Consider the following 27,817-nt stretch of genomic DNA (forward strand, 5'->3'; position numbering starts at 1 on the left):
TCCTGTCCTGCCCCTGGTACTTCAGTGCCTGTGTCCTGCACTTGAGTCCAGCCTCCTGTCCCCTTGTGATATTCAGGCTTCATCTTTCAAAGTGCATCACCTCACACTTCCTTGGATAAACTCTACCTCCTCTTTAACTTAATCTAGAATAATGATTTAATACACAGTGAATCAAACATTTCAAGATAAAATTAGTTAGGTATTCAGTGAAAGTCAGTCCCACAAGCTATGATGATGAGCAGAAGGAAAGGACAAATGGGTATTCCATGGGAACTTGGTTTAGGCTCGATGCAGTGACATATACAGTGCTTCATTAGGTACACCTGTACTCCTGCTTGTTAATGCAAATATCTAATCAGCTAATCATGTGGCAGCTATTTAATGCATAAGAGCATGCAGACACAGTCAAGAATTTCAGTTGTTGTTCAGATCAAACATCAGAAAGGGGAAGAAATGACTTTGACTGTGAAATGATTGTTGGTGCCAGACAGGGTGGTTTGAGTATCTCAGAAACTGCTGGTCTCCTGGGATTTTCACATACAACAGTCTTTATAAAAACAAAGAATATTCAGTGAGTGGCAAACCTGTGGGTGAGGTCAGAGGAGAAAGGCGAGTCTGTTTCAAGCTGACAGGAGATGACAGTGACTCAAGTAACCATGCGTTACAACTGTAGGGTGCAGGAGAACATTTCTGTATGCACAACACATTGAACCTTGAAGTGGATGGACTACCACAGCAGAGGACTTTAAACATGGGTATCTCCTGTACCTATTAAAGTGGCCACTGATTGTAGATGCTTCTGGCAATGACAAAACCAATTATCACTCCTTGATTTTCTCTGAATTGAAGAGGATCTTATGAATCAACCATACAGCTGTGTCTGGAGATCTATATACCACCTATACCTGATAAAGTGGCCACTGAGTGTAAACCTTAATTTATTTGTGAATTCACCAAAACGTTTGCAGGATTTCAAAACATAGTCATCGAGGATTCCCTGGAATTTTACTTGAACTGACAGTCCAGCAACTCAGGTGTGAGTTACTAATTTACATACGTTGATGCCTTTGAGTGCTGTCCTTAAGCACATTTTAAATATTATAGACAAGAACTGAAGACTTGAATATAATGTGAATGCTTGGAACTCCTGCCTAGTCCTGAAAATTTGATTTGTAAATGTCAACATAAATCAGATGTTAATGAAGGCTAAGAGGCTTTCACTTCTGCTTTAAATATTCTTCATGATTCAGAAAAGGCCAGGGGAATGGTGGTTTCATTTTAAGGTCACTTTGAACATATCACATATCATTCACACACTCTACGATGCATAAAGAAGATAAATCACGCGGGTCATTGCTGGACTTGAAGTGATTATTTGGACAGTGAAAAATCCAGGTATCGGGGTGTTAGCATACTATCCCACAAATTATTCCACTGCAAAGAAATCTCTCCAACCAAACTAAATATCTTTTCCCATTCTACTACAAGAACAACATACCCTTACTGAATAAATCCTGAATAAAACTGCTCCCTTTATATACGCAACAATACCATGTTCAGCCTCATGATAGTGCACAAGCAGTGCCAGGGTGTTCAGACCCACCGAAGTGACAGGGATAATGATAAAGTATATGTGTTTGGATTGAAAACTGCCAAAAAATTATAAACCTGAGTCAACGTAGAGTACTTCATTAAAGTGCTTGATTCTAGTATAATAATACACTTTGAAATGACACTTCTGTCAACTCGAGCCTGAGAACACACGATGTTCTCTGCAAGGTAGAGCAATAGCAGTGTAAATTAGCCTTCAGTTCCCTCTAGAAATCCTCCACAAATGGACCAATCCTAAACCATTGATGGCATTTACAGGATCACTGATGCTGTAAAATGGCATGGCATTTTACTAATCCAACTTAATTCCACTTTAATCTCAGACTTTCCTTGGAGTTACCAACAGTAAAGCCATTCTGACATCTCATTCTTCCTTGATATGACAATATATTAATTTTAATCAGTAGTACAGAAGTAGTGGGCCTTTATATAACACCTACAGTGCGAAAGTCATCTATAGCTACTACGCCTATGACCTTTGCACGTTACTGTAGCAATTTTATGTATTGCACTGCCACAGAAAAATTAATGACATATATGAGTGATGATAAACTTGATTCTGATGTCAGTCTCTATTTGGACTGAGAGTGGGAAGGTGACAGGGAGAGGGGAATCATAGTTGGGAAATGGGAAAGGGAGAGGGGAGGGAGCAGGAAGCAGCAGACAGACATTCTGTAATGATCAATAAACCAATTGTTTGGAATCAAATGACTTTGCCTCTCAGGGCTGGGTGTGTCTTCTCTGCCACTTCTCCCACACCACTCCTATGGGATTTGACACTCGCCATTCCCACCACCTTTTGCTCCCACAAGATTTACAAACTTGCTCTCTGCTGCATGTTGACAAATACAGTACTGTGCCAAAATTTTTAGGCACCCTAGATATGGCATCTACGGAAAAGAGTACAGTTAATGTTTTGGGCCGAGGCCCTTCAGCAGGACTCCATCACAAACAAGAGAAAATCTGCAGATGCTGGAAATCCAAGCAATACATGCCAAATGCTGGAGGAACTCAGCAGGCCAGGCAGCATCCATGAAAAAGAGTACAATCGATGTTTCGGGCTGAGACCCTCCAGCAGGACAGTATAACAAAAATTATGTCTCAAGTTTCTTCAGGGATTGCAATTGAAAACAAAATCATGTAAGGAGAATTGGATTAATTAAAAGCAGGTCATTCAGTATTAAACTGAATGCTGATTAGTCAGGGCATCAAAAGGTTATGAGGAGAAAGGAGGAGAATGGAATTGAGAGGGATAATAAATCAGCCATGATGGAATGGCGGAGATGGTTCAAATAGCTGAATTCTACTCCTCTGTCTGATGGTCTAATATTTTAATTCATTCATTTACAAGATATGTGGAAAAATATTTACTGAAACAAAATTCTTAACACTTAATTCAAACAGGTTTTTTTTATATAGTCTTGTGGATGTTTTCAAGGTTACTTACAGCAAGTACAATATGAGCCACCTAACATTATTGAAAATAATTAGGAATATTGACAGTGCATAAAATTGAAAGGCAGTGGTTAGAAGATAATTGAGGTGCCTCATATTTAACTAGATAGATTAATTAGATCAAAGTGTATGCGAACTCTGTATACATGGCAGGCACCTTTGTGAAATTTGAAGCCCTCTGCTTCCCATAATGAAGGAACAATTGATGTCTTATACAGTTATAAACAAGAAATCTCACCACCTTTACTGACCACTGAACATTCAATATTCTCTATGCATTTTTACATTTATTCAGGTTCCCTGATAAACTAATTGTAAATAACTTAAATTTACAGTGTTTCTGCATAAATTAAAATTGAGAGAGGATCACTACAAGAACAATTAGGCTGGAGATACCTTGCTGTTCCTTAAACTTACTCACAATGTGAAAAATGTTCACAATGAAATTAATTTTCACGTTGGCTGACTTGATGTATGCTGCTGCACAAAAATCTGCAAATTCTTAATTGCAAATCAACCAGCTGCACAGAGTGTGACACTCAGGTACATTGATGGATTATTTTAGAAATCAGTCTTTCAACAATTATAAAAACTGTTAATAGAAAAATTCAGGCAACTTGTACAATCAAATCATGACATGATTAGCTATCTGAAAGTGAGCTCTGGCATGGGAATGTTTTAATACACTGAATGATCCTTGATTAGTGTTCTACACTCAGTGACCGTTATTCAGTTACCTCCTGTGCCTAATAAATTGGCTATTTAGTGTATCTTCCTGGTCTTCTGCTGCTGTAGCCCATCCACTTCAAGAATCAAAGTGTTGTGCATTCAGAGATGCCCTTCTGCACACTACTGTTATAACGTGTAGTTGTTGAGTTACTGTCACCTTTCTGTCAGCCTGAACCAGTCTGGCCATTCTCCTCGGACCTCTCTCATTAACAAGTCATTTTTGCCCACAGATCTGCTGCTCACTGGATGATTTTTTTTTTTGTTTTTGTTTTTCGCACCATTCTCTCTGAACTCTAGAGAGTGTTGTGGATGGAAATTCCAGGAGTTCAGCAGTTTCTGAGATACTCAAACCACCTCATCTGGCACCAACATTGTTCCACGATCAAAGTCACTTAGATCATATTTCTTCCCCATTCTGATGTTTAGTCTGAAGAAACAACTAAACCTTTTGACCATGTCTTCATGCCTTTATGCATTAACTTGCTGCCACACAATTGGCTGTTAGGATAACAAGCAGGTTAAGACAGCTTATATAAGATTTAGGAGCAGAAGAAGGCCATTTTGCCCATCATGTCTGCTTTGCCATTTCGTCATAGTTGATCTATTTTTCCTCTCAGCCGCAATCTCTTGTCTTTTCGCTGTATCCCTTCATGCCCTGACTAATCCTCAATCTATCAACTTCTACCTTAAATATACCCAAAATGACTTGGCATCCAAAACCACTTGTGGCAACAGATTTCACAGATTCACCACTCTCTGACTAAAGAAATTCCTCCTCATCTCCATTCTAGAAGGACGTCTCTCTATTCTGAGGCAATACAGATATACCTGATAAGTGGTCACTGAATGATTTCTTGAGTACAATCATTTGTGGAAAAAACTTCTTTCTGTATTTTATTGTTTTAATAAACACTTGCTCATTCCCTTTGAATGAAAAGAGCGAAAACATATGTGCAGCCGGAGAAAGACAACTCCTCCCTAATTTAGTGACTAGTCAATTAATTGATGACTTAACTCTCTGCTGATTTAAATTGTTAACTATGTTTAGTTCAATCCTGAATACAAACCAAAGTAGTTGGAATTCAGTAACTAACTCATCACGAATATTTTTGCATTAAAATCAAATATCAAGTGTATGGAAGTAAACAATTTGTATCTTAACAGCATCAAGGATCAACTTTATTTGCCATATGTATTTAGATTAGGAGTTCCCAACCTTTAGCATTAACTGAGGGGTCTGTGGACCCTGTTGGGAACCCTAATTTAGATATATTAGGAATTTGCTGTGCTGTGTTTGTCAGGGTGCAACACACAACAAAAACAATATTCAACAATTATAAGAATAAAGAAATATATAAAATATAAACATGGAGATTAAAGTACTGAAGTGGAATAAAATGTGCATAAATACATAAATATCAGCAATGTAAATAGCATCATAAAAATATGGAAAACATCTTGATCAAAGGACCCAACCCAAAATACCTACTGTTTATTCCTTTCCATGGATGCTGCCTGACCTGCTGAGTTACTCTGGATTTCCAACATCTCAGATTCAGATTCAGTTTATTGTCATTTAGAAACCACAAATGCAATGCAGTTAAAAAAAATGAGACAACTTTCCTCCAGAATGATATCACAAAAGCATATGACAAAACAGACTACACCAGAAAATCCACATAACGTTTGGCAATCCCCAATCTGGAGTCTGGAGAGGCTGCTGCGTATTAATATCGCGCTACCATCTTAGCGCGTTCCCTGGAAAGGAGCTCCAAATCCACCAGACAAAACAAGACCAAAAACTAAAGCTACAAGACCTGCACAAAAGCACATAGTTACAACATATAGTTACAACAGTGCATAATTGATTAAAAAAACAGACCATGGGCACAATAAAAATAGTCCAAAGATGTTAAAAGGCTTTAAGTTCGAAAGAAACCACCACACAGTTTCCACGTCCTCAGGGTCTCCGATAGACTCGTCATCCGACGCTGGTGGCAGAAGGGAATACCCCCGCTATGGACTTACACAGCACTGCTTGACTCAGCCTCGCAGACGCAGCACACAATGAAAGCTCCGTCAAACCCAGCCTTGCAGACGCAGCACACACCGAAAGCACCCTGACCACAGGGGACTCTGAGTCTGTCGAACCTCCGAGCCTCCAACTATCCCCTCCGGCACAGCTTCTCTGAGCACCATCCTCTGCCAAGCGTATTAAGACGGCCCCACCAACGGCCATCGGCAACGCGACCCCGAGGGCTGGGGGGCCTGTTCTTCCCAGCAGAGACCCGGACCTCACAGCAGCAGCAGCAATGAAGAAGGTCTTCCTGGAGATTTCCAGATGTTCCTCCTTGCTCCCACATCCGTTTTTCATCCAATTATGATTGTGCACGGCACCCCATTTCACAAATAACAGATAATCAGCTCCGGAGTGGCCGCTGCAAGCTGCGTTGTGCCGCCATCTTGGATCTGCAGGATCTCTTGCATTTAGCATTATAAAAAGTGATTTAAACCATTTATAGTACAGAGCACTATAAAAAGGGTGGTGGAGTGGAAATACGTCTCTACCAAAGGAGGTGCAAGGCGCTCCTTCCCGCCTCTACCCTGCAGGTCACCCTTGGGCAGGGTGTAGCATCTGCTTAGCCCACCCTCCTCCCCTGATCAGGGTTACGTGAAGCCATGGGAGTAGGTGGTGGATGGTCGTATGAGAAGCTGGTGCATATCACAAGTCCTGGTTATGTGACCACTGACACCAGGCAGACAATCTCTGAAGAGCATTGATAATGACTGGGGTCACTTGTCTTGCAAAGACACTGCTCAGAAGAAGGCAATGGCAAACCACCTCTGTGGAAAAATTTGCCAAGAACAAGCATGGGCATGGAAAGACCATGATCGCCCACATCATACAAGATGACACATAATGAATGAACAATATTAGCAGTGACTGAGGTAATAGATAAAGGTAAAGCAGTAACTCTCCCATAATTTGACATGCTCTAGAGCTTCATGGTGGCAGATTGCCAGATTTTTTGGATTGTTAGATTGAGTTCCTATTAATAGCTTTTTGCTTTTTTTTAGACGTCCCACAGTATTCCCTAATGAACCTGTTACGTAGAAAGGGTGTATGGGAACCTGGGCCCCAGGCAACTTTCAGGGAAATGGATGAGCCAGTGAGTGTCTGGGGAACATAGGAAACAACGCTTGTCAGCTGGATGCTGAGCCACTGGGATTTCCATTTTTAACCTCTCACTGCTTCAATTTGAGGTTCACACCTGCTTTAAGAAGACTACTATCATCCTGACACCAAAGTAAAGCAAGATAACGTTCCTCGATGACAACAACCTGGTGGCCCTGACTGAGTATGGCACGCTTTATCTTCAGCCTCCCAGACAATCACAATCCACTGCAAATCAGCTATCACCAAAACAGGTAGATGGTAGGAGCCATGCCCCTAGCCTACACTCATCTCTGGACCATCTGGACAGTAAAGGCACGTTCCTTAGGCTATTGTTTATTCACTATAGGTCCACCTGTAGTACTAAAATTCCAAGCAAACTCCTAGACCTGGGACTCAACACCACCCTTTGCAACTGGAGCCTTGATTTCCTGTCCAACCAGCTGCAACCAACCAAGATAGACAGTCACACGTCCACCACGATTATCCTCAAGGCTGAGTCTTCAGCCCATAGTCCACACCCAGTACCATTACAACTGCATGGCCAGACTCTGCTCTAACTCCATCTACTTCACAAAAATGATTCCAGGATTGAAAGGTTTGTCGTATAAAGAGCTTTTGATGGCTTTGGGCTTGTACTCACTGGAATACAGAAGAATGAGGGTTGACCTAATTGAAACCTATCAAATGTTGAAAGTCCTCAATAGAGTGGATGTGGAAATGATGTTTCCTATGGTGGGGGAGTCTAAGAACAGAGGACACAGCCTTAGAATAGAGATGAGGGGGTGTTTCTTTAGCCAGAGAGTGGTGAATCTGTGAAATTTGTTGCCATAGGTGGTATGGAGGCTGTCATTGCACATATTTAAGGCAGAGGATGATAGATTCTTGATTAGTCCAGGCATGAAGGGGTACAGGGAAAGGCAGGAGATTGGGCTGAAAGGGAAATGGATTAGCCATGATGAAATAGCAGAGCAGTCTCGATGGCCTAATTCTGCTCTCATATCTTGTGATCTTATGATTCCAACGTACTTGACCAGATCTCAAATAACAATGAGCCAGAAAACAAGGAGATAAAAAGCCTAGTCACATGACTGCATGAAAACAATCCTTCCCTCAATATCAACGAAACAAAAGGGATGTGGGTGGTGTACATCATCCTGTTTACATCAACGGTGCTGATGCAAAGAGGGCTGAGAGCTTCAAGTTCCTGGGAGTGAACCTCACCAACAGCTTGTCCTAGTCCAACCACGTAGAAACCATGGGCAAGAAAGATCACCAAGCGCTTCTGCACACTCAGAGGGCTGAAGAAATTTGGCATGCCTGCTTTGATCCTCACCAATCTTTTATCAGTCCTGATGCATTACAGCTTGAGACCACGAGAAGCTGCAGGGAGGTAGGGACACAGGTCAGCACATCATAGAAACCAGCTTCCCCTCAATGGACTCTGTCTATAGCTTTCACTGTCCTGGTTAAGTAGCCAGCATCATCAAAGATCCCACCCATCCTGATCATTCTCACTTTTCCCCTCTCCAGTCAGGTAAAATAGACAAAATCCTGAAATTACACACCAGCAGGATGAAGGGAGCGTTCTATCCCACTGTTATAATATGATTAAATTGATAGACCCTTGGTCTCACAATTTAAATGTTCTGACCTTGCACCTTGCTGTCTTCATGCACTGTAATTTTTCCTGTAACTCTAACACTTTATTCTGCATCCTGTTATTGTTCTGCCTTGTTCTACATCAATGCATTGTGTAATTATCTGTATGCAAGACAGGTTTTTCACTGTACCTCTGAACATGCAAAAAAGAACAATTACCAATTTAGCTTGCTGATTATCAAGGGTTTTGCAAACTTGATATATAATAATGCAGACTTACATATATAAAAATTGCCTTTAGAGACACTTCAATCTAGTACATTTTGGAAAATAAATAGGATAATGTTAGAGCAGTAAAGCTTAAGATACAGTATATGGAAAGATTAAATATGATAGGACTTTATTCTTGGAACATAGAAGAGTGAGAGGAGATTTGATACAGATATACAAAATAATGAGGGATATAGATAGGGTAAATGCAAATAGCTTTTTCCGCTGAGTTTGGGTGGGATGACATAGAACATAGAATAGTACAGCACATCACAGGCCCTTCAGCCCACAATGTTGTGCCGACCCTCAAACCCTGCCTCCCATATAACCCCCCACTTTAAATTCCTCCATATCCCTGTCTAGTAGTCTCTTAAACTTCACTAGTGTATCTGCCTCCACCACTGACTCAGGCAGTGCATTCCACACACCAACCACTCTCTGAGTGAAAAACCTTCCTCTAATATCCCCCTTGAACTTCCCTCCCCTTACCTTAAAGCCATGTCCTCTTGTACTGAGCAGTGGTACCCTGGGGAAGAGGCGCTGGCTGTCCACTCTGTCTATTCCTCTTAATATCTTGTATACCTCTATCATGTCTCCTCTCATCCCCCTTCTCTCTAAAGAGTAAAGCCCAAGCTCCCTTAATCTCTGATCATAATCCATACTCTCTAAACCAGGCAGCATCCTGGTAAATCTCCTCTGTACCCTTTCCAATGCTTCCACATCCTTCCTATAGTGAGGTGACCAGAACTGGACACAGTACTCCAAATGTGGCCTAACTAGAGTTTTATAGAGCTGCATCATTACATCACATCTCTTAAACTCTATCCCTCGACTTATGAAAGCTAACACCCCATAAGCTTTCTTAACTACCCTATCTACCTGTGAGGCAACTTTCAGGGATCTGTGCACATGTACCCCCAGATCCCTCTTCTTCTCCACACTACCAAGTATCCTGCCATTTACTTTGTACTCTGCCTTGGAGTTTGTCCTTCCAAAGTGTACCACCTCACACTTCTCCAGGTTGAACTCCATCTGCCACTTCTCAGCCCACTTCTGCATCCTATCAATGTCTCTCTGCAATCTTCGACAATCCTCTACACTATCGACAACACCACCAACCTTTGTGTCTCCAAACTTGCCAACCCACCCTTCTACCCCCACATCCAGGTCGTTAATAAAAATCACAAAAAGTAGAGGTCCCAGAACAGATCCTTGTGGGACACCACTAGTCACAACCCTCCAATCTGAATGTACTCCCTCCACCACGACCCTCTGCCTTCTGCAGGCAAGCCAATTCTGGATCCACCTGGCCAAACTTCCCTAGATCCCATGCCTTCTGACTTTCTGAATAAGCCTACCGTTTGGAATCTTGTCAAATGCCTTACTAAAATCCATGTAGATCACATCCACTGCACTACCCTCATCTATATGCCTGGTCACCTCCTCAAAGAACTCTATCAGGCTTGTTAGGCATGATCTGCCCTTCACAAAGCCATGCTAACTGTCCCTGATCAGACCATGATTCTCTAAATGCCCATAGATCCTATCTCTAAGAATCTTTTCCAACAGCTTTCCCACCACAGACGTAAGGCTCATTCTTCTATAATTACCCGGACTATCCCTACTTTTTTGAACAAGGGGACAACATTCGCCTCCCTCCAATCCTCCGGTATCATTCCCATGGACAACGAGGACATAAAGATCCTAGCCAGAGGTTCAGCAATCTCTTCCCTTGCCTCGTGGAGCAGCCTGGAGAATATTCCGTCAGGCCCCGGGGACTTTTCCGTCCTAATGTATTTTAACAACTTCAACACCTCCTCTCCCTTAATATCAACATGCTCCAGAACATCAACCTCACTCATATTGTCTTCACCGTCATCAAGTTCCCTCTCAGTGGTGAATACTGAAGAGAAGTATTCATTGAGGACCTCGAAGTATCGAGGTATGACAACGAGGTATCATGGCTTAAGGGTGAAAGGTGAGGTTTAAGGGGAACACTAGGGGGAACTTCTTCACTCGGGGGGTCGTGAGAGTGTGGAACAAGCTGCCAGCGCAAGTGGTACATACAAGCTTGATTTCAATGTTTTAAGATAAATCTGTACAGAGATGGTAGGGGTATGGAGGCCTATGCTCCTGATGCAGGACAATGGCACCACGCCGTTTAAATGGTTTTGGCATGGAGTAGATAGGCTGAAGGACCTGTTTCTTTGCTGTACTTTTTTGTGTTTCTATAACTTTAAACTCTTGCCCATCCAAACCAGCATAGTCCTACTTCCCTCTCTTGCAGCACAAGAAAGCATATAGTGTCCAAAAGTGACATCTAACCAGTTTGGGGATGAACTGGTCTTTGAAACGCCTGTCATTATGGCCAAAACTAGTGGTAGGGCTGAGAACATTGAGGCTGCTGGAAAACTCACTTATAAGCTTCCTCCCATTTTATCTCATATAATTCTACAATTCCATCTATTTTACTTGGTACAGATGGTTTATATACTGTTATGTACCCGTGGGTATCTTGTACTTGTCACGTGACTGGTGTTGAAGCTATACTGGACTTAAGGTAGTGGTCTTGTGATGGTGGAGTGACGTCATTTTCCCGCCAGTAAAGGTCATGTGACAGTTTTTTTTTACAGGGTATAAAAGGAGGATCCCTCCCTGTGAGGAGGGGCAGTTCGTGGCTGGATTTGCCATTTTGACTCCATGCCACTGCGTGGTCCTATATTATGACGCAGTTTGGTTGAAAGGTGGAGTTTTATTTAATGCTTAAAGTTTAAAAGGTCATTGCCAGCAGTTTCTTCATAATACTGCCAGTTAAAAATCAGTGGAGAGTGAAGATCGGAGTTCGGGAGCTAAAAGATCGAGGGAAGTCGATTTCGATGGTGAAACAGGTTCGACCTTGTTTGATCCTCATTCGGAAGGAATTCGTTGGCTGTCCCTGTGGTAACCCCTGAGAATAATAGCAGAAAGGGTTGGGTACAGTTTTGCAAAGGAAAGGTCAGTGCCTTTAAGCCGTTTCATTTTCATCTTCGTAAATTCTCCAGGAAAAGTATAGTTCGACTGGGAACCGCAACAACACGACGTGAAAGAGAATTTAAATCATCTAAAAAGTCTCTCCTTTAATGGACTGTAAGCATTTTGAACTTTTGCAGTACTACTTTGAAGAACTGTTTTTTGCAACATCACTTTAAGAACTGCTTTTGCTTTATTGCTTTAAGAACTGTTTAAGCTGCCACACAGCAGCTGATTTACGGTTACGTTAGTTGTTTGTTTACTTTTGGGGGTTTGTTTTTCAGTGTTTAATAAATGTTTTATTTGTTATAAAAAACCCTGCCTCTCTTATATATTTATTGTTGCTGAATGCGTAACAATACAAACCTCTTACTTTGCTTCCATCAAAACCTCTACTTGTGCTTTTCCCTTTTTAGACAATTTGGAACTGGAATCTCACCAGTTGCAACCTTAAGTAGAGAAGACACGAACACACTGCCATTCAAATTGCACTTGGCAGTCACCAACACGCACAAAATGCTGGAGGAGCTCAGCAGGCCAGGCAGCATCTGGGAAAAGAGTGCAGTTGACCTTTCGGGATGAAATTCTTCATCAGGGCTCAGCAGCTGTGGATCTTCTCTTGTTTGTGACTGGCAGTCGCCAGCTCAGAATGCCATGTGACATGACTTAGAAATTGGTTTAATGGCAGGACCTACCTCCGGTAGGTCACCAGGCACGAGAGGCCCAAGGGCAGAGTAGGGAAGAAAGGGTTGTACTTGATCTTGCTCCGTGAAGGATAAAGTCACAGTCTACCACTGCTGTACAGAAATTACCTGAGAACTGGGGTAGGGAAGTCTGCAGAAGCTTAAGTGTGTGCACAATAAAATTGCACAACGTCCTGTCAGAGAGACGGCACACAGTGTCAAGGAGCAAAGAGAAACTCATACCAATCTCATAGTCATAGAATTATTGAGGACTACAGCTCAGAAACTGGCCCTTTGACTCATCTAATCTGTTTACTTCTATCAACCTGCACATAGGCCTTAGCCCTCCATAACCGTTCTGTCCACGTAGTTATCTAAATTCCTCTTAAATGTTGAAAATGAACCTGAATTCACCTTTTCTACTGACAGTTTATTCCACACTCTCACCCCCTCTGAGTAAAGCAGTTCCCCATCAGGTTCTCTGTAAACATTTTACTTTTCACCCTTAACCTCTGAACTCTAGTTCATCTCACTCATCCTCAATGGGAAAAATGCCTGCTTTTGTTTATCCTATATATACCCCTCTTAATTTTGTACACCTCTATAAAAACTCCTCTCATTCTCATATACCACATATATTCACAGAAATGATTCCAGGTTTCAACGGCTTGTCATATGAAGAACTTTTGATGACTCTGGGCCTGCATTCACTGGAATTCAGAAGAATGAAGTGTGGCTTCATTGAAACCCATTGAATGACGAAGGGCCTTCTTAGAGTAGATTGTGGAGAGGATGTTTCCTATAGTGAGAGAGTCTAAAACCAGAGGACACAGCCTCAGAATAGAGAGGAACCCTTTTAGAACGGAGATGATGAGGAATTCTTTAGCCAGAGAGTGGTAAATCTATGGAATTCTTTGCCACAGGCGGCTGTGGAGGCCGTCTTTATGTAAATTTAAGAGAGATTTTGATAAGTTCTTGATTGGACAGGGCATGATGGGATGTGAGGAGAAGACAGGAGATTGGGGCTGAGGGGAAAATTGGATCAGCCATGACGAAATAGCGGAGCAGACTCGACGGGCCAAATGGCCTAATTCTGGTCCTCTGTCTTACAGTCTGTTTCAAGTTCTATGTTCTAAAGCTGGGTCACTTGACTTCAGAGATGCTCATGAACTTTCTGCATGACCATCTACAAACTGCTCCATGAAATCTGGATTAATTGACCTCATAGTCCTCCTCAAAAATTGGCCTTCTGCTTTCTCTCTCTTCTTCCTCTCTTCTTACAGTGGTGCTTCAACTTCTTAATTTCAGCAGGTGGCCAGTACTGACCCCTCATTATAACAAGACCACTCAGCCCCCTGCAGTCTGTGATGAAACTCATGGCTTTTAAAGTGGTCAGGCATATTGAGAATTGGCTTCTGCTCCCTTTCTTTCCAGTCCTGAAGAAAGGTCTGCTTATTCTCCTCCACAGATGCCATCTGACCTGATGTGTTCCCATCAGCATTTTGTATGTGTCGCTCAAGATTTCCAGCATCTTCAGAATTGCTTGTGTGCCTGTGCTATGAGGATGCCTAAGGGTTTGCTCCAGTAGAATCTTCAGAGTCATAGAAAAGGACAGCACAGAAGCAGGCTCTTTGGCCCATCTAGTTCATGCTGAAACCTTTTAAACTGCCAACCCCGACTGACCTTCATTGAAACCCTAGCCCTCCGTACCCCTACATGTGCCTATACAAACTTCACTTAAGCATGTACGTCAAGCTTGGATACCCCACCTGTGCCAGACTCTCACATTCCTCAGAGTGAAGAAGTTTCCCCTCATGTTCTGCTTAAACATTTCATATTTCACCCTTAACCCATGACCTCTGGTTGTAGTCCCAGCTGGCCTCAGTGGAAAATGCCTGCTTGTCCTTAACCTGTCTATACCCCCATATAATTTTGAATACCTGTATCAAATCTCCTCTCAATTTTCTACATTCTAAGGTATAAAGTCATAACCTATTCATTCCTCCCTTATAACTCAGGTCCTCCAGACCCAACAACAAAATTGTAAATTTTCTCTGTACTCTTTCAACCGTATTTACATTCCAGGAAAACTACTCATTTGTTCATAGGAAGCTGGAGCATCTGGAGTAGAAGGGAAAAGGTTTCTCCTGGAAGAACCTTGGTGGTTTGTAGTACCCAAATGAAGGGTGGCAGAAATCTACAGCTATGGTAAATACTTATGTTCCGAGGATCAAAGCACAGTGGAATTTTTTCCTAACGTTAAATTCATTACAAAAATCACGCTACAAATCTTCCCAAGGTACTTATGTAAGAAAATATACTCTTTGTTACACTGGTCCGTATGAAATCTAAAGTAGTATACTGCTCTCAAACACATCTCTCCCATTTCACGCACATCTGCTCTCACCCCATCCTCCCGCCACCCCACTCGGGATAGGGTTCCCCTTGTCCTCACCTACCACCCCACCAGCCTCCGGGTCCAACATATAATTCTCTGTAGCTTCCACCACCTCCAATGGGATCCCACCACCAAGCACATCTTTCCCTCATCCCCCTTTCTGCTTTCCGCAGGGATCGCTCCCTACGCGACACCCTTGTCCATTTGTCCCTCCGATCTCCCTCCCGGCACTTATCCTTGTAAACTGAATAAGTGCTATACCTGCCCTTACACTTCCTCCCTCACCACCATTCAGAGCCCCAGACAGTCCTTCCAGGTGATGTGGCACTTCATCTGTGAGTCGGCTGGTGTGGTATACTGCATCCGGTGCTCCCGGTGTGGCCTTCTATATATTGGTGAGACCCGTCACAGACTGGGAGACCATTTCGCTGAACACCTATGCTCTGTCTGCCAGAGAAAGTAGGATCTCCCAGTGGCCACACATGTTAATTCCACGTCCCATTCCCATTCTGATATGTCGATCCATGGCCTCCTCTACTGTCAAGATGAAGCCACACTCAGGTTGGAGGAACAACACCTTATATTCTGTCTGGGTAACCTCCAACCTGATGGCATGAACATTGATTTCTCTAACTTCTGTTAATGCCCCCCTCCCCTTCTTACCCCATCTCTTATTTATCTATTACTTTTCCCCTTTTTTTCTTCTTTTCTCTCTCTCTTTTTTCTCTCTTTGCCCCTCTCACAATCACTCCTTGCCTGCTCTCCATTCCCTCTGGTGCTCCGCTCCCCCTTTCTTTCTCTGTAGGTCTCCTGTCCCATGATCCTCTCCCTTCTCCAGCTCTGCATCCCTTTTGCCAATCAACTTTCCAGTTCTTAGCCTCATCCCACCCTCTCCTGCCTTCTCCTATCATTTCAGATCTCCGCCTCCCCCTTCCACTTTCAAATTTCTTACTATCTTTTCTTTCAGTTAGTCCTGACGAAAGGACTCAGCCTGAAACGTCAACCGTACTTCTTCCTATAGATGCTGGCTGGCCTGCTGCGTTTCAACAGCATTTTGTGTGTGTTGCTTGAGTTTCCAGCATCTGCAGATTTCCTCGTGTTTGCAATATTGATTTGCTAATTTGTATTCTACTTCAACACTTATAAAATATTATCAAATTTTAAATGAAGGATCTTTTTAACAAAATGGTCATTGATTTAGAGCTAGCAATGTGATTTCAATCATAACGGAAGTGAATTTTGCCAGTTTTAGCCTGATGCCAGCTGCAGTTGCAACATAGAGGGAATGCAGCACAGATACAGGTCATTCAGTCATTCAGTTCACGATGAACTGCTTAGCAAACTTAGTCCACTGTCAGTCAGAATTCCAACCAAAGGTTCAAAAAGTCCACAGATTTATGCATTTAATCAGAAGATGCAAGATTTCATTTCTCAGTATTGATTTAAAATGTCCACATCCTGCAAAAAATGCATTTTAATTTGTTGGGATTGACAGAGTTTTAAGGCATAAACTATGCATTATTTCAACAATGTCTCAAAGCCAGTGAGGAGCTCAGATTTCAAAACAAATCTATTATTAAAGTATGTCAATGTCACGATATACTACCTTGGCATTCATTTTAGAGAAATGTATTTCTTGTAGGAAAAAAAAGACTTGAGACTTTATAAAGCACTGGTCTCACTTGGAGTATTGTGAGCAGTTTTGGGACCTCTATCTTATAAAGGATTTGCTGAAACTGGAGGGATTCCAAAGGAGGTTCACAAAAATGATTCCAGGATTGAATAGCTTGTCATATGAAGAGTGTTTGATGGCTCTGGGCCTGTATTCGCTAGAATTCAGAAGAATGAGGGGTGACCTTTTTGAAACCTATCAAATGGTGAAAGGCCTTGATTGAGTGGATGTAGAGAGGATGTTTCCTATGGTGGGAATGTCTAACACCAGAGGGCACAACCTCAGAATAGAGGGGTGTCCGTTTAGAACAGAGATGAGGAGGAACTTCTTTAGACAGAGTGGTGAATCTGTGGAATTCTTTGCCACAGGCTGCTGAGGTGGTCAAGTCCTTATGTTCATTTTAGAAAGAGGTTGATAGATACTTAATTGGTCAAGGTATGAAGGGATACGGGGAGAAGGCAGGAGATTGTGGCTGAGAGGTAAAATTGATCAGCCATGATAAAATGGTGGAGCAGACTTGACGAACTCAATTGCCTAATTCTGCTCCTATATCTTATGGTCGTATAGTCTTATATATTTAACATTGAATGGTTTTGATCTGGTTCAACAGATTCCTTCGTGGCAAAATCTTCTTGTCCTATGAACATACAGTCTGAAGGATGCTATGCAATAAAAACCATGCACATCTTTTGAAATTCTTGTACATACTTTTTAAAGATTGAGGCTTTTTTAAAAATAAAAGTTGAATACTGGAGTAATTATCCAGACATTTTCAGGAAGCTATGCCTCAAAGGAGCATCATTAATGGCCCTAGGATACACCTTCTTCTCATTGCTACCATAAGGGAGTAGGTACAGAAGCCTGAAGCCACACACTCAATGATTCAGGAACAGCTTGTTCCCCTCTACCATCTGATTTCTGAATGGACATTGAACCCATGAACACTACCTCATTACTTTTTTTTTCTCTTTTTGAACTGTTTATTTATTTTAACTTTAAATATATATATGTACACTTCTTACTGTAATTCACAGTATTTTGTATTTCAATGTACTCCTGCTGCATAACAACAAATCTCAAGGTATATACCGGTGATATTAAATCTAATTCTGATTCTGATCATTTTACCTTCAAGCACATTAACTTTACTTTAACTAAGATGAAATAGATTTACCTAAAGATAACACCTCGCATGGGATCAGGCATTTCTAAGCACTCTACTGCTAATGAAACATTAGCGAATGAAGTGTAGTCATATGTTGCAATGCCGGAAACGTGGCAGCCAATTTGCACACAGCTGGCTTCCACAACTAACAATGGGATAATTAACAGACAATGTCTTTTATTGCCCTGTTGACTGAGGGGTAAGTATTGAGAAATGAGATGTTCCACCTAGATATATGATGGAATTATCTAGTGCTGCAGAGATTCTCTTCTTGTCACTATTTGTTTCACACATTTATGCATATCATTAAGAAATATTTCTCGAATGTTTCTTGAACTTACTGTGCATGCCCAGAAGAAAATGGATCTACATATACTCTATGTACAGTACTTTGATAATAAATTGACTTTGAACTTTGAAGAGAGGGACATTTTGATTCTGTTTTACTGTCTGAACGTTTTCCTGACTTTTGTCCTATAAGATAAGAAAGGAAACGATGTCCAAGCCATGTGCATGGCCGTAGCAGTATCTTATAATGCATTCTTCAGAATATGTGGAGAGAAGCTGAATGTCAATTATGTTTGGTGTACAACGTTAAGATGATGCTTTCTATTGTGGTACATGTAAAGATTAAGTGAAGTCTGTTTGGTATCCTATTTTAAGATAATGCTCTATTGCGGTACATATAAAGATTATGAAGATAAACGTTCGTAACTCATATGTGAAGTACATTTGGAGTACTATTTTACAATAATGCTTTCCATTGTGGTACAGATACAGATTATGAAGGCAAGTGTTCATAACTCATTAAAAGTGCAGTGTGAGTGCTCACTCAGTCAATTATGCCTGTGATGACGGCTTGAAAGAGCAATGTAGTTAGTCTCAGTCCCCTGCCCCTTCCACACAGCCTTGGTCTTGCTTCTCTGTAGCCAATCAATCACATCCTTGCTCTCTCTTTAACCACTCCTCCATTGTCTTTCAAATCGAACTCACTCCCCGATACTTTAAATGATGCAAAGAAACTGATGCACAGAATGCTGGAGGATCTCATCTTAGATGATGTGAACTTCAAATGTTGGCGAGCCCACACACACACACACACACACACACACACACACACACACACACACCCACCCCCCACCCCCCCCCCCCCCCCTGCCGGATGGTACTGGGTTCACTGTCTGCAAAGCCCTAGACTAGGTAACTGTGGAGCTTATACTGTATCTATCTACAATTTGAAGACCAGCTCACTTCCCTGTGTAGTCTCCGTGGTGAGATCTAGCAGCCAATAACCACTACTTGGGTAATGGGTCCGCACTTCTTTCCAAGGAGGAGATAGGCAGTTGCAGCAGTGTGTAGTATCTACAAGATGCACTGCAACAACACACCAAAGTTCCTAAGGCAGCACCTTCCAGACCCATGACCACTGCCATATAGAAGGGTGTGAATGGCAGGTACCTGGGATCACCACCACTTGGATCTCCCCCTCCAAGTCATTCACCATCCTGACTTGGAAACTTATCACCGTTCCTTCATTGTCGCTGGGCCAAAATCATGGAATTCCCTCCCTAACAGCACTGTGGGTGTACCTACACCTCAGGGACTGCGGTGGTTCAAGAAGGCAGCTCATCACCAGCTTCTCAGGGACAACTAGGGATGGGCAATAAATGCTGGCTTAGCTAGTGATGCCCACATCCCGCAAATGAATAAATAAATAGAATAAAATAAAAGATACTTCCAGCTAATGGAGTAGTCTAAACAGAGTTAATTTAATTTTTAAATTTAGACAAATAGACCATAAAACACCTTGAAAACTCACATTGGAGTTCCGATTTATAATACATTTCTGAATTGCATACAGATTTATAAACTACAAAGGATTTCCAAATACAGGTACAATTCTTATGAACTAAAATGACATACCAATGGGTTGCAGATAAAATTGGGTGTCTGTCACAAACACCAAAAGTTGAGTAATACGTTCTAGGTCTTCTTTCATCTTTCTGTCATTCTCCTTGTCATCTTTAACAATCCCCAATACTTTCTAACATTTGAATAGTTTTGCTACTAGTTGATAGTATTTGCATGTGATGTTTCTCAGATACCTTTACTCGGACAAAGTAGTTTGCACAGATGGTCTGAAAGCCTCTGGGGACAGAGATCTCAGCCATTTAGATCAATGCAGTAAGGGCTGACTCTCTGAGTACACAAATATCCCAACTATTGATTGATCAACTATACTAGTGACCATGTTTGGTATGCTAAATGACAAAGTCAGTCTAGTCTGCAAGCTTCCTTGAACTCAGTCACAATGGAACAAATAAGTTTGCCAGTGTTATCCGGTTTTACACAGGCCAATTAACATAACCCCATTGTCTTTCCTCAAGATCTCATTGCCTACTTGTTTACAACAAGGAGCTAAGCAAGGAATACAGGCTTGAAGTTTAACTTTGTCAAAATCAACCTTGACCTTTTGGAAGGGTCATGTTACTGAGCTAGAAAGCTGAGGTTAGCTACAAGTATCTCGGGGCCCCGGAAAGTGAATATCCTTTTCAACCCATCCCCTCCAGGAAGGGAAATGAACTTCTTTCTCCTCACTACACGTTATGTTCAACCAGAAGCTCAAATAAAAATAGAACTGATTGAAGACAGAGGGGTCTTGTCATAAAGGAGCATGTTCCCATTGGTTTCTTCCAGATGATCCAGCATCTGCTCTCTCTTGTGTCTCCAGGTGCTGCCTTTACTGATGCAGTGTGTGGGTGGCTAAGAATACGATGCAAGTTGGAAAATGTGAGTAGTCTTGAATATAAATGGCCAAGAACAGCCTAATAATTTTAAAGGAGAGCCAAAAGGAACAACCCTCCATCTTCTGGTGGATATATTTTCTCTCCTTACCTTTTTGGTGACAGCTTGCTGTCATTCTTTAGGCCACACTCAGAGCACATTTCCTTGAACACAACTGTTAAGTCTTTTTTGGAGCATGAGTGAACATAATAGATGCCTACTTCTGACTCCTAGTGGTAGAAATTTGTATTCATTGCTTGCACTAAATGCACAATTAAGAATGACTTCAAAAGAACTGGATTTCAGATAAACTGAATAAAGAGAAATGACTGTCAGCACCATGACCAAGGACAAATCCTATAATATATACAAATTCCACCTAAGCCCATACCTTGCAATTTCCAGACCAACAACCAAATATTGGTTCCATTGAAGCAGTCAATATATTTTCTATAAAGCCCCAATGATCTCAGCAAAGTGCAAAATGAAATTAAAGCCATGGCAATTTTCCAGTAATGATTGTTTTAAGTGTTTCACTGTCATTTTGGCATTAAATGTCCCAGGGAATTTGGAACTAATTATATTAAATAAGACTATGAACTTAAGTTATGGCCGGTAAAATTATCTGTAATTGATTTAACCATTTAAAGTAATTTGAAATGAGTTTAAAAACACTAATTGCTTTTACATTATTAGCAAATTGTCTTTTAACCACTTTGATTTTGCTCTTTAAAACCATCAGGTTATATCGGGATTAGCAGCCTGTTATAATCACCGCAATGCTTGTGAAATTGCTGACCGAGTATCTCTGCTTTTTCTGGAAACACACAGATTTTGATATGCAGAAGGAATACAAAGACTGCATTTATCATTTTTTAAAATTAAAATGAATTACTTTCAGATGGCTGCTTAAATCTACATGTGCTTCCAGTAAAGGCATTTACATTCTTGATAAAACTGTGATGTACATCGCCTGTTCTATTAATAAACTTTCTCTCATTGTGTGAAAAATGGATTCCATTGTACAGTGCTTCAATACAAATGTTCAACTACAGAAATGCAAAGCCATAAAACACAATAATATGAAGTACCTTTCTTTCAAAACCATTATAATATATTCGTGTTAGCTGAAGAATAATAGATTTTCAATCTCCTGTGACTTGAAACAAAACCTAGAAGCACCCTATAAATTTGATTGTGTAGTGGGGGAGGGGGTCCTCTACTCCTCATTGTGAAACACATGACTCCACTTATAGCCATTCCCCTCAGTAAATGAGAGCCCATATTCCCGGTTTAATAACTAAAAACCGATAACCTGCTTTAAAAAAAAAGCGTGATCACATGGAGAAGTAAGCCAGCATTTGCGGGAATTATTATATTTCAATGTTGATGTTAAACTGCTTGTGGAAAAAGATTAGAGCTGACAGGTTGAATTTTTAAAAAGTTGTTTCCTCGTCTTCCCCTTCATCAAAGTCGTCGAGTGTGATTCGCACTGAAAGGAACTGACAAGGAACAATCCCAGTCCACTCTACATCTGCCCACTAGGAGGTGCGTAAAAGGCACCTGAATTGCTCTCTATCTCTCTGATTTTTTTCTCTGCTCCCTCGCTTATCGGAAAGACTTTGCAGAATGGCAAAATTCATGTTGACAATCCGCTACACAGGAAGTTAAAAACACTATCTACCATGTGATTGACTTTCACTGTACCTTGAATGTTGTGCATTTAACATTTCAGTTATATTTGAGTAATCCTGTATATATTCAGTCCTGATGGTCTGAGCCCCAAAGGTCGACTGCTCATTATTTTCCATAGATGCTGCCTGAACTGCTGAGTTCCTCCAGCATTTTGTGTGCGTTGCTTTAGTTTTCCAGCATCTGCAGATTTTCTCATGCTTGTGTGTGTTGTATGTATATGGATTGATTAAGCATTCCTGTTCATTTAAATAATTAATTACGAGGTTTATGTATAAAAACATGAACTGCATACGTCATCCCGCTAGTGCATGCTACGTGCACACCTCACTTCAAGTGAACTCAAGTTGCAGACTCCCGTGTCTGAATTAGTTTAATGTTTTGAAGTTACAAAACATAACATTAAACAACATTTCCAATCCATAAGTTTAGAACAAAAGTGGAGTGAAGATGTATTGGGCACAGCATTTTTTATTGCAACAAGGGACCCATTTTACTTGGTAAGGTATGTTTGGTATCACTGCTAACTGATTATCACTGTTTCCCTGGAGAACTATCTCATGTAATGGATCGCATATTATGATCTTTTCCAATACCATTGTTGATCACTGGTGCCCAAGTGTTGTACCACCCTTTCTCATTCCCACATACTCCATTATCATCGTCTCAAGCAAGTGTCCACATCTCCATCCTCTCCACTGAAAGTGTTCCCATTGAAATCCCAATCAAATTCATTGTTTAAAGATCTAAACATCTTTCGATGTTTAGGAATTTTGTAACTAACTCCCTCTCTCTCTCCCTCTCTCTCCTTCGCCCTCTCCCTCTCCCTCCCTCTCCTTCCCTCTCCCTCTCTCTCTCCCCCTCTCTCTCTCTCTTCCCCCTCTCTCTCTCTTCCCCCCCTCTCTCTCTCTTCCCCCTCTCTCTGTCTTCCCCCCTCTCTCTCTCTTCTTCCCCCCTCCCTCTCTGTCTGTCTCTCTCTCTCTTCCCCCCTCTCCCTCTCCCTCCCTCCCTCCCAAAAGGATAAGAAGCGATAGTTTCTGTGAGGAGAGCTAACGATGAAACTGAGAGTGGATTCCTATTACTGCCTTTATAAGAGCTTTTATCTAACAATCAATGCTAACATCGTCTTCGAAGAGCTGCTGGCAGAAGAGGTGTATGCGGACTCAATTTCAACATTTAAGAGAAATTTTGGACAGGTTCTTGGAAGGGAAGGGTATGGAATACTATGGTCCAGGAGCAGATCGATCTGACTAGGGAGAATGATAGTTCAGCACAGCTTAGATGGGCCGAAGGGCCTGTTGCTGTGACTTTACATATTACCAAAAGTGCAATAGATTTTGTGCATTTCACTGTTGTTTGTCAGTGCAAGTGTCAAGGTGTGAAAAGTTACAGAGAGAAGGCCCGAGAATGAGGGGTTCAGAGGGAAAATAACTCAGCCGTGATTGCATGGTGGAGCAGACTCGATGGGCTGAATGGACTAATTCTGCTTCTATGTCTTATAATGTAACAAGTCCTGGGTGGAAAATACATTATTTAAAGAAAGCAATAGAAAATACATGGCTCAGTGTCTACAGCAGATAATTGCCATCACTAGATGGCAGTGTCAGGGGTCATTTTGGTGGGGCTCCCTAATTGGAACTTTACAAAATGGAGACTGTAACTGCAGCTAAATTATGTGACTACTAAGCTTTTCCCGTCTTGTCATTATAAAAATTTGTTAGATGTTGAACAAATCTTAAGGCAGAAGTTGTAAAGGACAGATGACAGTGGAACTGAAATGTTTTGGAAATGAAACTGAACAAGGCAACGGGTTCAAGGCTGGCTTTCCTTTAATTAGTCCGTAAGTCCAGAGGGATCAAATGTGAGCTTGTTCAGGCCACTTTCAATGGCGTTTTGTGCAGATAAAGCTAACTGATTCAGGGAAGCAGCTCACAGAAGGTTCAAGGAAGTGAGAGAAAGCCAACAGTGACTGCGTTGGGTGGGATTAGTAGCAAAATTTGTTGTTGTAGAATGGAGGGAACCCACAATATTTGATTTATATCCCTGCCTCAAGGTGCATATTCATGATAATGATCATAGCAGAAATATTCCTCACCTTGAGAAGCACAAGCATGCCTACAGATCAACTCAGTGAAGGAAAGTGCAAGATTTAAATGTTGCTCTTAGAAAGCCTCAGGTGGATGATGGTTAGTATTCTTGGGATAGAGAGGAAGCAAACCGAGGACAAGATTATGCTCAGCTGTGATGCCTCATCTGGTTGAATATCCTGCCAAGCCCAATACAGACTACCACTTATGAATCACAGCCAGTTTTTGTCAATATAGCAGAGTTTCTGTAAAGTAAACAACACTTTCAGGTGCGGAGAAAAAGATTGTGGGAGAAGTTGATTCAAAAATAGTGCGGAGAGGATTGCAAGTCCTGTTATATAGCATCCAGTCAGCCTCATCATACTGTCCCCATTTTGAATTCTCCAGCACTAACCCATCAGAATAAAAGAAAAAGGGATAATTTTTTTTTCAATGACGTAAAATTGTTTCACCTTCATTCTCGTTAGCTGGTTAAACATAGTTCACCTCAGAATGATGATCCAATACTAGCCCATGGGAGGAGCATCTGGGAGCGAACTTAGATTAAGCAAGGAATGTGCCAGTTTTTAAGCAGAGCTCAGATATCCTCTAGCTCACCGAGATACTGCAAAAGCACCACCCATGCCGGTGCCAGTGAGGAGTATGAAGTATTGCCGTCTCTCAAACCCAGTGTTATACGATGGTTCTTCCCCTCCATAAAACCAGCGATCTCCCGAGGTGGCTTTTAAAATCTTATTCCATTTAAACCACTTCCCTAGCGGCATCACCCCATTAAGCCAATCTGTGATCTGACATATTTAGAGTCATTTTCCGAGCTGTTGCAAGCATCTTTTAATTTAGGAAGTCTATTTAGGACTTCACTCTGCCTGGCTGATTTCACTTCAATTGTTTCCTTAGTCAGTAAAGCATCTCAGTTTGTTTCCTGAAGGTCACTGCAGCCTGGCTCACCAGGAGCATACGATCTTTTCAGCTATGTTGCATTCTGTGCTACAGTGTCATTAAGATAGATGGAACAATGCAAGTGCATGCCCACTTTCCCCATTTACAATTATTGAATCTATTATGATACAGAGCAAATTAGAACATCACTGAGCGAGCAGCTGGAAAACACACTAAAAATATAATTTCCCCTTTTGTTGAGGCTGGATAGCAAGCAAACATTTCAAGCAGGCTCACGCAATAAAGAAATCAAATGCATGTGTCAATATGTTATACAGAAATAATACGGCTTCCTATGGATTGGAGCTCCGCAAGGCACACAAAAATTTGCTATCCTTCTGCTGGCAAACCACGGGTTAAGCTCTCGTGTACCAACACTGCAAAGGTCATGCTGGCTTCTCTTTCATACAGGCATCGCAATGCATTAGCATTGTGGCATAATCAAACCTCTCTGAGCACACACGAGCCCCCCACACACACACAACATTCCCTCCCACCACCACCCTGCGTACAAACACACACACACACACTCACTCACAGGCACAGGCATACATCTTGTACCTGCTGTCAAAGTGCTTGAACACCATCAGATTTCCTGAACTTTCTGCCATTGCTAATCCAGACCGTTTAACAGCTATCAAAGTCTTTTGAAAATAAACTCCCTCCCCCCCTCCCCACAAAAAATAGATTTTTGTATCTGTGCTTACCTATTAGGCATCCTCCACAGGAGATGGCTGATGTACACGTCTTTGACTGATTCAGAGCAAAATCTCAGGGAACCTGAGTTTAGACTGAATTTTCCCAAATCCCACAGAGGCTGACACCAGGTGCCTGACGTACACATCGAAGCACATTCTGAGCAGCCTCCCGCCCCTCAGAAGTGTCCATTCTCATTCGGAAGTAAACTGCCTCGGCTGCTGCTCCTGGTGTTGCTGCTGCTGCTGCCTTACTTTCGTATTCTGTTAACAAACCAACCTCAGCGCTTGCTGCAGCTACACAGATCTGTGCTGGTGCTGTCCCAGGCAAATAGATGCTCAGGCTGCACTCAGCAGCTGCCTCCCTCTCTCTGTCTGATGCTGTGCAACTACTGGCTTATTACACTTCCGCATCTCCAACCACTCATGCTGAGTGGGGAATAGGAGGTCTTTGGAGGTACGTATTGTCTGGAGCCATTAGAAGTAGACTTATGGCAGATAGCGTACACAGCTTGCTGCTTGGACTGGACAGTTCTTCTGGGACAGGCTCCTAGCTGCTTCTGCACATAGCTGAACAAAGCTGAGTTTGTTATTTTCTTCTGCGTCACTGGTAGAACGAAAACATATCATCAACAACTATACAATTAAAATAAAAGCCCACTAGATTTAAAGGAGAGAAAGGGGCGGAGCCTGGATAAATCATTCAGCACTCAGCTTTCACCCTGAACAAAATGACCTATTAGGTGCCTAAATTTGTCAGCATCAATTATTTATGTGGGGATTACAATGTTTTATCTGAGCCCGAGGGGAGGGGATGCTCGGTAGTTTAAGTTCTGCTACGAGAGAGTCAAACTAATAAAGTGATACTTCTGGCTCACAAAGTTGGATTTAAAGGGAACAATTCACCCCCTTGGCAGATCTTACACTTCAACATGTGGCTAACCGTACAGTTTCATTGTGGAAGTACAGACCAAAGAAAGATAATGGCTGCTAACTTTATTTATTTAAAGATTTTATTTATCGAGTTACATTGCCGAGGAGGTCCTTCCGGCCCTTCGACCCACATCACCAGCAATCCCCAGTTTAACCCTAGCCTAATCACGGGACAATTTACAATGACCAACCAGTACATCTCTGGATGGTGGGAGAAAACTGGACGAACTGGAGGAAACCCAGCTGGTCACAGGGAGAACCTACGAACTCCTTACAAGCAGTGGTGGGATTTAAACCCTTGTCGCTGGTACTGTAAAGCATTGTGCTAATCGTGCCACCTCAATTTTGGATTGCTTTGTATTCGTAGCAGGTAACACTCATAATAAAATAACTAATTATTCCGTACACTGGATATTTAAAAGGAAAATAAATTTTATGATCAATTATCATTTGCCATTATATAATCCATGATACTAAATTTTAGATTATCACAAATATTTCCATTTTATTCAGTGTTAATTGCATTTGGTTCCTTAAGGCTGTTATAGCAGGGGTGGTAGTGGGGACAAGCTCCTCCTGCCTATTAAATGCTGCCAATGGCTTGCACCTCAAGTAGCCTCTGACAATCAAGTCCAACTTCAGGTCTTTACATGTGGCTTAGCTACTAAGCCCAGCGGAACCATTTCTACTGAAGGAGAAAGGTTACCAGTGCCTTAAAACCCAGTTGCTTCGGGACTCATTAGGCATGGTTGGCAACTCATCCAGGAGAAGGAAAACTCTGATCTCAAACCTCCTCTGTTTTGTGGCTGTACCCATTCATGAGGAATGCTTCAGGGGAAAAAATAATCACTGGGGGATAAATCCAGAGCTGCAGTCCCTAAGGTATTCCTATGTTGAGTTCATCACTGACTGGCAACT

General features: G+C 41.8%; 1 protein-coding gene across 2 annotated transcripts in view; it reads right to left on the reverse strand.

Moving 5' to 3' along the window:
• Positions 1-26,521, reverse strand: part of LOC140733714 (heparan sulfate glucosamine 3-O-sulfotransferase 5) — a 388,679-nt gene extending 362,158 nt beyond the window's left edge. For both annotated transcript variants that reach the window (XM_073057418.1, XM_073057420.1), the window contains exon 1: positions 25,979-26,521. The gene's annotated coding sequence lies outside the window, so the exon portion shown is untranslated. The remainder of the gene's footprint in view (positions 1-25,978) is intronic.
• Positions 26,522-27,817: the final 1,296 nt, after the last annotated feature.

The sequence above is a fragment of the Hemitrygon akajei genome, chromosome 9, assembly GCF_048418815.1.
Source record: "Hemitrygon akajei chromosome 9, sHemAka1.3, whole genome shotgun sequence".
NCBI lineage: Eukaryota > Metazoa > Chordata > Chondrichthyes > Myliobatiformes > Dasyatidae > Hemitrygon > Hemitrygon akajei.